We start from the raw sequence: 13,840 nt of genomic DNA, 5'->3' as shown, positions 1-13,840 counted from the left end.
CTCTCACTGCCGACTTTTATTCCCCATTGACTTACATTGGGTTTCGTGTTTCGGGACGACCCCGACTTTTCCCTATAATCGGACGATCTTGCTCGACCCGACTTTTGGAAAAGTCGGGTTTCACGAGACGAAACTCGACCCTAAAAAACCAAAAGTCGCTCAACTCTAGTAATAAACCCTTTTTTCTTACAAATTCAAAGATAAAAATGGTATGAACAAATTAATAGTTGTTTCTGACTTGCCCCAAATTTTATGTTTTGAACTCAGTTCCCAATGATATATCTCATCAAAGGATTGTTGAAAAGATTTTATTCGGTAGAATTAAAAAAGCAATTTTTCAAACACTTTCCTGACAGGTGGCAACAAGATCATGATAATCTATTGTCAGTTAGAATACGCAGTTTCTGTTTTCAATCTTAACCCAAACATCGATCAACTTTTAAAAAGATGAAAGAGATACTTGAACGTGACATAATTTAAACATGCATCATTCTGACCAGGAGTAAGGCGCACTACCGTCAGTGTATGAGGACAGCTGTAAAACTTGCTTGCTCCCATAATTCACTTGTAAAGTGCATGAGGAAATATACAGACACCATCTTGAAATTTGCTACTTTAAATCACAGTTTAGAAAAGTAATAACAAGGATGAATTAGGATCTTCACGTTCCGATTCTGGGATTTCCAGTTTAAAGTTTAGATTCCAGTAATAAGCCTGATTTTCTTACAAATTCAAAGATGACAATGGTATGAACAAAGCGATAGGTGTTCCTGGCATTTATTACATTTATTAATGTTTTTAACTCAATTCCCAATAATATTTCTCATCAAAGTATTGTTGATAAGATTTTAATCTATAGAATTAAAAAAACACTTTTTTAAAAACTGTTCTGACCTGTGTCAACAACGTTGTGTTAATCTATTTTCAGTTGGATTACCCAGTTTCTGTTTTCAATCTTAATCCAAACATCGATCAAGCTATAAAAATATGAAAGAGCTGCTTGACCATGACGTGATTTGAATACACAACTTTCTGATATGGATTCAGAAGCACTACAGTTGAATTAAGATCTTCACAATCAGATTCAGTGATTTCCAGTCAAAAATTAAGAATCTGGTAATAAACCCTCTTTTCTTACAAATTCAAAGATGGCAAAGGTAAAAATAAATTAATAGGTGCTTATGGCATTAATTACATTTATTAATGTTTGGAACTCAATTCCCAATAACAATTCTTATCAAAGTCCTCTTGAAATGATTATAATCTGTAGAACTAAAATATGCAGTTTCTTAAACACTGCAGCCTGGTAGCAACAAAGTCGAGTTAACTTTTGTCAGTTGGACTACGCAGTTACTGTTTTCAATAATAACCCAAACATCAATCAAGATATGAAAAGACATAAAGAGCTGATTGACCCCGACGTGATTTGAACACGCAACCTTCTGATCTGGAATCAGACGCGCTACCGTTGCGCCACCGTTGCGCCATGAGGTTAGTTGAAAAGTGTTGTTACTCCCATACTTCACATGAAAAGTGCATGATAAAATATATGGACACCATCTTGAAATTTGCTACTTATAATCACAGTTTGGAAAAGATATAAACAAGGATGAATTAAGGTCTTCACTTTCAGATTCAGGGATTTCCAATTAAAAATTTAGAATATATTAATAAAAAACCCTTTTTTCTTGCAAATTCAAAGATGACAATGGTATGAACAAATTAATAGGTGTTTCTGACTTGCCCCAAATTTTCTGTTTTGAACTCAGTTCCCAATGACATATCTCATCAAAGGATTGTTGAAAAGATTTTATTCAGTAGAATTAAAAAAGCAATTTTTCAAACACTTTCCTGACAGGTGGCAACAAGATCATGATAATCTATTGTCAGTTAGAATACGCAGTTTCTGTTTTCAATCTTAACCCAAACATCGATCAACTTTTAAAAAGATTAAAGAGATACTTGAACGTGACATAATTTAAACATGCATCATTCTGACCAGGAGTAAGGCGCACTACCGTCAGTGTATGAGGACAGCTGTAAAACTTGCTTGCTCCCACAATTCACTTGTAAAGTGCATGAGGAAATATACAGACACCATATTGAAATTTGCTACTTTAAATCACAGTTTAGAAAAGTAATAACAAGGATGAATTAGGATCTTCACGTTCCGATTCAGGGATTTCTAGTTTAAAGTTTAGATTCTAGTAATAAGCCTGATTTTCTTACAAATTCAAAGATGACAATGGTATGAACAAAGCGATAGGTGTTCCTGGCATTTATTACATTTATTAATGTTTTTAACTCAATTCCCAATAATATTTCTCATCAAAGTATTGTTGATAAGATTTTAATCTATAGAATTAAAAAACACTTTTTTAAAAACTGTTCTGAAATGTGTCAACAACGTTGTGTTAATCTATTTTCAGTTGGATTACCCAGTTTCTGTTTTCAATCTTAACCCAAACATCGACCAAGCTATAAAAATATGAAAGAGCTGCTTGACCATGACGTGATTTGAATACACAACTTTCTGATATGGATTCAGAAGCACTACAGTTGAATTAAGATCTTCACAATCAGATTCAGTGATTTGCAGTCAAAAATTAAGAATCTGGTAATAAACCCTCTTTTCTTACAAATTCAAAGATGGCAATGGTAAAAAATAAATTAATAGCTGCTTATGGCATTAATTACATTTATTAATGTTTGGAACTCAATTCCCAATAACAATTCTTATCAAAGTCCTCTTGAAACGATTATAATCTGTAGAACTAAAAAATGCAGTTTCTTAAACACTGGAGCTTGGTAGCAACAAAGTCGAATTAACTTTTGTCAGTTGGACTACGCAGTTAATGTTTTCAATAATAACCCAAACATCAATCAAGATATGAAAAGACATAAAGAGCTGATTGACCCCGACGTGATTTGAACACACAACCTTTTGATCTGGAGTCAGACGCGCTACCATTGCACCACGAGGTCAGTTGAAAAGTGTTGTTGCTCCCATACTTCACATGAAAAGTGCATGATAAAATATATGGACACCATCTTAAAATTTGCTACTTATAATCACAGTTTGGAAAAGATATAAACAAGGAGGAATTAAGGTCTTGACTTTCAGATTCAGGGATTTCCAATTAAAAATTTAGAATATAGTAATAAATCCTTTTTTAAATCACAGTTTAGAAAAGTAATAACAAGGATGAATTAGGATCTTTACGTTCCGATTCAGGGATTTCCAGTTTAAAGTTTAGATTCTAGTAATAAGCCTGATTTTCTTACAAATTCAAAGATGACAATGGTATGAACAAAGCGATAGGTGTTCCTGGCATTTATTACATTTATTAATGTTTTTAACTCAATTCCCAATAATATTTCTCATCAAAGTATTGTTGATAAGATTTTAATGTATAGAATTAAAAAAACACTTTTTTAAAAACTGTTCTGACCTGTGTCAACAACGTTGTGTTAATCTTTTTTCAGTTGGATTACCCAGTTTCTGTTTTCAATCTTAACCCAAACATCGATCAAGCTATAAAAATATGAAAGAGCTGCTTGACCATGACGTGATTTGAATACACAACTTTCTGATATGAATTCAGAAGCACTACAGTTGAATTAAGATCTTCACAATCAGATTCAGTGATTTCCAGTCAAAAATTAAGAATCGGGTAATAAACCCTCCTTTCTTAGAAATTCAAAGATGGCAATGGTAAAAATAAATTAATAGGTGCTTATTGCATTAATTACATTTATTAATGTTTGGAACTCCATTCCCAATAACAATTCTTATCAAAGTCCTCTTGAAACGATTATAATCTGTAGAACTAAAAAATGCAGTTTCTTAAACACTGCAGACTGGTAGCAACAAAGTCGAGTTAACTTTTGTCAAGTTGGACTACGCAGTTACTGTTTTCAATAATAACCCAAACATCAATCAAGATATGAAAAGACATAAAGAGCTGATTGACCCCGACGTGATTTGAACACACAACCTTCTGATCTGGAGTCAGACGCGGTAATGTTCCACCACGAGGTCAGTTGAGAAGTGTTGTTGCTCCCATACTTCACATGAAAAGTGCATGATAAAATATATGGACACAATCTTGAAATTTGCTACTTATAATCACAGTTTGGAAAAGATATAAACAAGGAAGAATTAAGGTCTTCACTTTCAGATTCAGGGATTTCCAATTAAAAATTTAGAATATAGTAATAAACCCTTTTTTCTTACAAATTCAAAGATGACAATGGTATGAACAAATTAATAGGTGTTTCTGACTTGCCCCAAATTTTCTGTTTTGAACTCAGTTCCCAATGATATATCTCATCAAAGGATTGTTGAAAAGATTTTATTTGGTAGAATTAAAAAAGCAATTTTTCAAACACTTTCCTGACAGGTGGCAACAAGATCATGATAATCTATTGTCAGTTAGAATACGCAGTTTCTGTTTTCAATCTTAACCCAAACATCGATCAACTTTTAAAAAGATTAAAGAGATACTTGAACGTGACATAATTTAAACATGCATCATTCTGACCAGGAGTAAGGCGCACTACCGTCATTGTATGAGGACAGCAGTAAAACTTGCTTGCTCCCATAATTCACTTGTAAAGTGCATGAGGAAATATACAGACACCATCTTGAAATTTGCTACTTTAAATCACAGTTTAGAAAAGTAATAACAAGGATGAATTAGGATCTTCACGTTCCGATTCAGGGATTTCCAGTTTAAAGTTTAGATTCTAGTAATAAGCCTGATTTTCTTACAAATTCAAAGATGACAATGGTATGAACAAAGCGATAGGTGTTCCTGGCATTTATTACATTTATTAATGTTTTTAACTCAATTCCCAATAATATTTCTCATCAAAGTATTGTTGATAAGATTTTAATCTATAGAATTAAAAAAACACTTTTTTAAAAACTGTTCTGACCTGTGTCAACAACGTTGTGTTAATCTTTTTTCAGTTGGATTACCCAGTTTCTGTTTTCAATCTTAACCCAAACATCGATCAAGCTATAAAAATATGAAAGAGCTGCTTGACCATGACGTGATTTGAATACACAACTTTCTGATATGGATTCAGAAGCACTACAGTTGAATTAAGATCTTCACAATCAGATTCAGTGATTTCCAGTCAAAAATTAAGAATCTGGTAATAAACCCTCTTTTCTTACAAATTCAAAGATGGCAATGGTAAAAATAAATTAATAGGTGCTTATGGCATTAATTACATTTATTAATGTTGGGAACTCAATTCCCAATAACAATTCTTATCAAAGTCCTCTTGAAACGATTATAATCTGTAGAACTAAAAAATGCAGTTTCTTAAACACTGCAGCCTGGTAGCAACAAAGTCGAGTTAACTTTTGTCAGTTGGACTACGCAGTTACTGTTTTCAATAATAACCCAAACATCAATCAAGATATGAAAAGACATAAAGATCTGATTGACCCCGATGTGATTTGAACACGCAACCTTCTGATCAGGAGTCAGACGCGCTACCATTGCGCCACAAGGTCAGTTGAAAAGTGTTGTTGCTCCCATACTTCACATGAAAAGTGCATGATAAAATATATGGACACAATCTTGAAATTTGCTACTTATAATCACAGTTTGGAAAAGATATAAACAAAGATGAATTAAGGTCTTCACTTTCAGATTCAGGGATTTCCAATTAAAAATTTAGAATATAGTAATAAACCCTTTTTTCTTACAAATTCAAAGATGACAATGGTATGAACAAATTAATAGGTGTTTCTGACTTGCCCCAAATTTTCTGTTTTGAACTCAGTTCCCAATGATATATCTCATCAAAGGATTGTTGAAAAGATTTTATTCGGTAGAATTAAAAAAGCAATTTTTCAAACACTTTCCTGACAGGTGGCAACAAGATCATGATAATCTATTGTCAGTTAGAATACGCAGTTTCTGTTTTCAATCTTAACCCAAACATCGATCAACTTTTAAAAAGATGAAAGAGATATTGAACGTGACATAATTTAAACATGCATCATTCTGACCAGGAGTAAGGCGCACTACCGTCAGTGTATGAGGACAGCTGTAAAACTTGCTTGCTCCCATAATTCACTTGTAAAGTGCATGAGGAAATATACAGACACCATCTTGAAATTTGCTACTTTAAATCACAGTTTAGAAAAGTAATAACAAGGATGAATTAGGATCTTCACGTTCCGATTCAGGGATTTCCAGTTTAAAGTTTAGATTCTAGTAATAAGCCTGATTTTCTTACAAATTCAAAGATGACAATGGTATGAACAAAGCGATAGGTGTTCCTGGCATTTATTACATTTATTAATGTTTTTAACTCAATTCCCAATAATATTTCTCATCAAAGTATTGTTGATAAGATTTTAATCTATAGAATTAAAAAAACACTTTTTTAAAAACTGTTCTGACCTGTGTCAAAAACATTGTGCTCAGTTGGATTACCCAGTTTCTGTTTTCAATCTTAACCCAAACAACGATCAAGCTATAAAAATATGAAAGAGCTGCTTGACCATGCCATGATTTGAATACACAACTTTCTGATATGGATTCAGAAGCACTACAGTTGAATTAAGATCTTCACAATCAGATTCAGTGATTTCCAGTCAAAAATTAAGAATCTGGTAATAAACCCTCTTTTCTTACAAATTCAAAGATGGCAATGGTAAAAATAAATTAATAGGTGCTTATGGCATTAATTACATTTATTAATGTTTGGAACTCAATTCCCAATAACAATTCTTATCAAAGTCCTCTTGAAACGATTATAATCTGTAGAACTGAAAAAATGCAGTTTCTTAAACACTGCAGCCTGGTAGCTACAAAGTCGAGTTAACTTTTGTCAGTTGGACTACGCAGTTACTGTTTTCAGTAATAACCCAAACATCAATCAAGATATGAAAAGACATAAAGAGCTGATTGACCCCGACGTGATTTGAACACACAACCTCGTGATCTAGAGTCAGACGCGCTACCATTACGCCACGAGGTCAGTTGAAAAGTGTTGTTGCTCCTATATTTCACATGAAAAGTGCATGATAAAATATATGGACACCATCTTGAAATTTGCTACTTATAATCACAGTTTGGAAAAGATATAAACAAGGATGAATTAAGGTCTTCACTTTCAGATTCAGGGATTTCCAATTAAAAATTTAGAATATAGTAATAAACCCTTTTTTCTTACAAATTCAAAGATGACAATGGTATGAACAAATTAATAGGTGTTTCTGACTTGCCCCAAATTTTCTGTTTTGAACTCAGTTCCCAATGATATATCTCATCAAAGGATTGTTGAAAAGATTTTATTCGGTAGAATTAAAAAAGCAATTTTTCAAACACTTTACTGACAGGTGGCAACAAGATCATGATAATCTATTGTCAGTTAGAATACGCAGTTTCTGTTTTCAATCTTAACCCAAACATCGATCAACTTTTAAAAAGATGAAAGAGATACTTGAACGTGACATAATTTAAACATGCATCATTCTGACCAGGAGTAAGGCGCACTACCGTCAGTGTATGAGGACAGCTGTAAAACTTGCTTGCTCCCATAATTCACTTGTAAAGTGCATGAGGAAATATACAGACACCATCTTGAAATTTGCTACTTTAAATCACAGTTTAGAAAAGTAATAACAAGGATGAATTAGGATCTTCACGTTCCGATTCAGGGATTTCCAGTTTAAAGTTTAGATTCTAGTAATAAGCCTGATTTTCTTACAAATTCAAAGATAATAATAATAATAATAATAATAATAATAAATTTTATTTTTATAGCGCCGACATATTCCGCAGCACTTTACATTTCAGAGTGGATTTGTACAGACAATAGACATTACAGCATAACAATAATCACATACAGTAGATTATGACAAATACCAAGAGGAGTGAGGGCCCTGCTCGCAATGATGACAATGGTATGAACAAAGCGATAGGTGTTCCTGGCATTTATTACATTTATTAATGTTTTTAACTCAATTCCCAATAATATTTCTCATCAAAGTATTGTTGATAAGATTTTAATCTATAGAATTAAAAAAACACTTTTTTAAAAACTGTTCTGACCTGTGTCAACAACGTTGTGTTAATCTATTTTCAGTTGGATTACCCAGTTTCTGTTTTCAATCTTAACCCAAACATCGATCAAGCTATAAAAATATGAAAGAGCTGCTTGACCATGACGTGATTTGAATACACAACTTTCTGATATGGATTCAGAAGCACTACAGTTGAATTAAGATCTTCACAATCAGATTCAGTGATTTCCAGTCAAAAATTAAGAATCTGGTAATAAACCCTCTTTTCTTACAAATTCAAAGATGGCAATGGTAAAAATAAATTAATAGGTGCTTATGGCATTAATTACATTTATTAATGTTTGGAACTCAATTCCCAATAACAATTCTTATCAAAGTCCTCTTGAAACGATTATAATCTGTAGAACTAAAAAATGCAGTTTCTTAAACACTGCAGCCTGGTAGCAACAAAGTCGAGTTAACTTTTGTCAGTTGGACTACGCAGTTACTGTTTTCAATAATAACCCAAACATCAATCAAGATATGAAAAGACATAAAGATCTGATTGACCCCGATGTGATTTGAACACGCAACCTTCTGATCTGGAGTCAGACGCGCTACCATTGCGCCACAAGGTCAGTTGAAAAGTGTTGTTGCTCCCATACTTCACATGAAAAGTGCATGATAAAATATATGGACACAATCTTGAAATTTGCTACTTATAATCACAGTTTGGAAAAGATATAAACAAAGATGAATTAAGGTCTTCACTTTCAGATTCAGGGATTTCCAATTAAAAATTTAGAATATAGTAATAAACGCTTTTTTCTTACAAATTCAAAGATGACAATGGTATGAACAAATTAATAGGTGTTTCTGACTTGCCCCAAATTTTCTGTTTTGAACTCAGTTCCCAATGATATATCTCATCAAAGGATTGTTGAAAAGATTTTATTCGGTAGAATTAAAAAAGCAATTTTTCAAACACTTTCCTGACAGGTGGCAACAAGATCATGATAATCTATTGTCAGTTAGAATACGCAGTTTCTGTTTTCAATCTTAACCCAAACATCGATCAACTTTTAAAAAGATGAAAGAGATACTTGTACGTGACATAATTTAAACATGCATCATTCTGACCAGGAGTAAGGCGCACTACCGTCAGTGTATGAGGACAGCTGTAAAACTTGCTTGCTCCCATAATTCACTTGTAAAGTGCATGAGGAAATATACAGACACCATCTTGAAATTTGCTACTTTAAATCACAGTTTAGAAAAGTAATAACAAGGATGAATTAGGATCTTCACGTTCCGATTCAGGGATTTCCAGTTTAAAGTTTAGATTCTAGTAATAAGCCTGATTTTCTTACAAATTCAAAGATGACAATGGTATGAACAAAGCGATAGGTGTTCCTGGCATTTATTACATTTATTAATGTTTTTAACTCAATTCCCAATAATATTTCTCATCAAAGTATTGTTGATAAGATTTTAATCTATAGAATTAAAAAAACACTTTTTTAAAAACTGTTCTGACCTGTGTCAAAAACATTGTGTTCAGTTGGATTACCCAGTTTCTGTTTTCAATCTTAACCCAAACATCGATCAAGCTATAAAAATATGAAAGAGCTGCTTGACCATGCCATGATTTGAATACACAACTTTCTGATATGGATTCAGAAGCACTACAGTTGAATTAAGATCTTCACAATCAGATTCAGTGATTTCCAGTCAAAAATTAAGAATCTGGTAATAAACCCTCTTTTCTTACAAATTCAAAGATGGCAATGGTAAAAATAAATTAATAGGTGCTTATGGCATTAATTACATTTATTAATGTTTGGAACTCAATTCCCAATAACAATTCTTATCAAAGTCCTCTTGAAACGATTATAATCTGTAGAACTGAAAAAATGCAGTTTCTTAAACACTGCAGCCTGGTAGCTACAAAGTCGAGTTAACTTTTGTCAGTTGGACTACGCAGTTACTGTTTTCAGTAATAACCCAAACATCAATCAAGATATGAAAAGACATAAAGAGCTGATTGACCCCGACGTGATTTGAACACACAACCTCGTGATCTAGAGTCAGACGCGCTACCGTTACACCACGAGGTCAGTTGAAAAGTGTTGTTGCTCCTATATTTCACATGAAAAGTGCATGATAAAATATATGGACACCATCTTGAAATTTGCTACTTATAATCACAGTTTGGAAAAGATATAAACAAGGATGAATTAAGGTCTTCACTTTCAGATTCAGGGATTTCCAATTAAAAATTTAGAATATAGTAATAAACCCTTTTTTCTTACAAATTCAAAGATGACAATGGTATGAACAAATTAATAGGTGCTTCTGACTTTCCCCAAATTTTCTGTTTTGAACTCAGTTCCCAATGATATATCTCATCAAAGGATTGTTGAAAAGATTTTATTCGGTAGAATTAAAAAAGCAATTTTTCAAACACTTTACTGACAGGTGGCAACAAGATCATGATAATCTATTGTCAGTTAGAATACGCAGTTTCTGTTTTCAATCTTAACCCAAACATCGATCAACTTTTAAAAAGATGAAAGAGATACTTGAACGTGACATAATTTAAACATGCATCATTCTGACCAGGAGTAAGGCGCACTAACGTCAGTGTATGAGGACAGCTGTAAAACTTGCTTGCTCCCATAATTCACTTGTAAAGTGCATGAGGAAATATACAGACACCATCTTGAAATTTGCTACTTTAAATCACAGTTTAGAAAAGTAATAACAAGGATGAATTAGGATCTTCACGTTCCGATTCAGGGATTTCCAGTTTAAAGTTTAGATTCTAGTAATAAGCCTGATTTTCTTACAAATTCAAAGATAATAATAATAATAATAATAATAATAAATTTTATTTTTATAGCGCCGACATATTCCGCAGCACTTTAGATTTCAGAGTGGATTTGTACAGACAATAGACATTACAGCATAACAATAATCACATACAGTAGATTATGACAAATACCAAGAGGAGTGAGGGCCCTGCTCGCAATGATGACAATGGTATGAACAAAGCGATAGGTGTTCCTGGCATTTATTACATTTATTAATGTTTTTAACTCAATTCCCAATAATATTTCTCATCAAAGTATTGTTGATAAGATTTTAATCTATAGAATTAAAAAAACACTTTTTTAAAAACTGTTCTGACCTGTGTCAACAACGTTGTGTTAATCTATTTTCAGTTGGATTACCCAGTTTCTGTTTTCAATCTTAACCCAAACATCGATCAAGCTATAAAAATATGAAAGAGCTGCTTGACCATGACGTGATTTGAATACACAACTTTCTGATATGGATTCAGAAGCACTACAGTTGAATTAAGATCTTCACAATCAGATTCAGTGATTTCCAGTCAAAAATTAAGAATCTGGTAATAAACCCTCTTTTCTTACAAATTCAAAGATGGCAATGGTAAAAATAAATTAATAGGTGCTTATGGCATTAATTACATTTATTAATGTTTGGAACTCAATTCCCAATAACAATTCTTATCAAAGTCCTCTTGAAACGATTATAATCTGTAGAACTAAAAAATGCAGTTTCTTAAACACTGCAGCCTGGTAGCAACAAAGTCGAGTTAACTTTTATCAGTTGGACTACGCAGTTACTGTTTTCAGTAATAACCCAAACATCAATCAAGATATGAAAAGACATAAAGAGCTGATTGACCCCGACGTGATTTCACTTGTAAAGTGCATGAGGAAATATACAGACACCATCTTGAAATTTGCTAATTTAAATCACAATTTAGAAAAGTAATAACAAGGATGAATTAGTATCTTCACGTTCCTATTCAGGGATTTCCAGTTTAAAGTTTAGATTCTAGTAATAAGCCTGATTTTCTTACAAATTCAAAGATGACAATGGTATGAACAAAGCGATAGGTGTTCCTGGCATTTATTACATTTATTAATGTTTTTAACTCAATTCCCAATAATATTTCTCATCAAAGTATTGTTGATAAGATTTTAATCTATAGAATTAAAAAAACACTTTTTTAAAAACTGTTCTGACCTGTGTCAACAACGTTGTGTTAATCTATTTTCAGTTGCATTACCCAGTTTCTGTTTTCAATCTTAACCCAAACATCGATCAAGCTATAAAAATATGAAAGAGCTGCTTGACCATGACGTGATTTGAATACACAACTTTCTGATATGGATTCAGAAGCACTACAGTTGATTTAAGATCTTCACAATCAGATTCAGTGATTTCCAGTCAAAAATTAAGAATCTGGTAATAAACCCTCTTTTCTTACAAATTCAAAGATGGCAATGGTAAAAATAAATTAATAGGTGCTTAGGGCATTAATTACATTTATTAATGTTTGGAACTCAATTCCCAATAACAATTCTTATCAAAGTCCTCTTGAAACGATTATAATCTGTAGAACTAAAAAAATGCAGTTTTTTAAACACTGCAGCCTGGTAGCAACAAAGTCGAGTTAACTTTTGTAAAGTTGGACTACGCAGTTACTGTTTTCAATAATAACCCAAACATCAATCAAGATATGAAAAGACATAAAGAGCTGATTGACCCCGACGTGATTTTAACACGCAACCTTCTGATCTGGAGCCAGACGCGCTACCGTTACGCCACGAGGTCAGTTGAAAAGTGTTGTTGCTCCCATACTTCACATGAAAAGTGCATGATAAAATATATGGACACCATCTTGAAATTTGCTACTTATAATCACAGTTTGGAAAAGATATAAACAAGGATGAATTAAGGTCTTCACTTTCAGATTCAGGGATTTCCAATTAAAAATTTAGAATATAGTAATAAACCCTTTTTTCTTACAAATTCAAAGATGACAATGGTATGAACAAATTAATAGGTGTTTCTGACTTGCCCCAAATTTTCTGTTTTGAACTCAGTTCCCAATGATATATCTCATCAAAGGATTGCTGAAAAGACTTTATTCGGTAGAATTAAAAAAGCAATTTTTCAAACACTTTCCTGACAGGTGGCAACAAGATCATGATAATCTATTGTCAGTTAGAATACGCAGTTTCTGTTTTCAATCTTAACCCAAACATCGATCAACTTTTAAAAAGATGAAAGAGATACTTGTACGTGACATAATTTAAACATGCATCATTCTGACCAGGAGTAAGGCGCACTACCGTCAGTGTATGAGGACAGCTGTAAAACTTGCTTGCTCCCATAATTCACTTGTAAAGTGCATGAGGAAATATACAGACACCATCTTGAAATTTGCTACTTTAAATCACAGTTTAGAAAAGTAATAACAAGGATGAATTAGGATCTTCACGTTCCGATTCAGGGATTTCCAGTTTAAAGTTTAGATTCTAGTAATAAGCCTGATTTTCTTACAAATTCAAAGATGACAATGGTATGAACAAAGCGATAGGTGTTCCTGGCATTTATTACATTTATTAATGTTTTTAACTCAACTCCCAATAATATTTCTCATCAAAGTATTGTTGATAAGATTTTAATCTATAGAATTAAAAAAACACTTTTTTAAAAACTGTTCTGACCTGTGTCAACAACGTTGTGTTAATCTATTTTCAGTTGCATTACCCAGTTTCTGTTTTCAATCTTAACCCAAACATCGATCAAGCTATAAAAATATGAAAGAGCTGCTTGACCATGACGTGATTTGAATACACAACTTTCTGATATGGATTCAGAAGCACTACAGTTGAATTAAGATCTTCACAATCAGATTCAGTGATTTCCAGTCAAAAATTAAGAATCTGGTAATAAACCCTTTTTTCTTACAAATTCAAAGATGGC

The 13,840-nt window shown here is 32.7% G+C and overlaps 4 non-coding genes across 4 annotated transcripts; all 4 read right to left on the bottom strand.

Moving 5' to 3' along the window:
• Positions 1 to 2,913: 2,913 nt before the first annotated feature.
• Positions 2,914 to 2,985, bottom strand: TRNAW-CCA (transfer RNA tryptophan (anticodon CCA)). The gene has a single exon. It is a non-coding gene; the product is annotated as a tRNA-Trp (tRNA).
• A 2,473-nt stretch (positions 2,986 to 5,458) lies between these two features.
• TRNAR-CCU (transfer RNA arginine (anticodon CCU)) lies at positions 5,459 to 5,530 on the bottom strand. Its single transcript has one exon. It is a non-coding gene; the product is annotated as a tRNA-Arg (tRNA).
• A 3,071-nt stretch (positions 5,531 to 8,601) lies between these two features.
• TRNAW-CCA (transfer RNA tryptophan (anticodon CCA)) lies at positions 8,602 to 8,673 on the bottom strand. Its single transcript has one exon. It is a non-coding gene; the product is annotated as a tRNA-Trp (tRNA).
• Positions 8,674 to 12,610: 3,937 nt separating this feature from the next.
• Positions 12,611 to 12,682, bottom strand: TRNAW-CCA (transfer RNA tryptophan (anticodon CCA)). The gene has a single exon. It is a non-coding gene; the product is annotated as a tRNA-Trp (tRNA).
• Between the last annotated feature and the right edge of the window lie 1,158 nt (positions 12,683 to 13,840).

The sequence above is a fragment of the Dendrobates tinctorius genome, unplaced genomic scaffold (assembly GCF_039654945.1).
Source record: "Dendrobates tinctorius isolate UK_male_01 unplaced genomic scaffold, ASM3965494v1 ptg000178l, whole genome shotgun sequence".
Taxonomy (NCBI): domain Eukaryota; kingdom Metazoa; phylum Chordata; class Amphibia; order Anura; family Dendrobatidae; genus Dendrobates; species Dendrobates tinctorius.
Note: the sequence above shows the minus strand (reverse complement) of the source record. Positions and strands in the feature narration are given on the sequence as shown.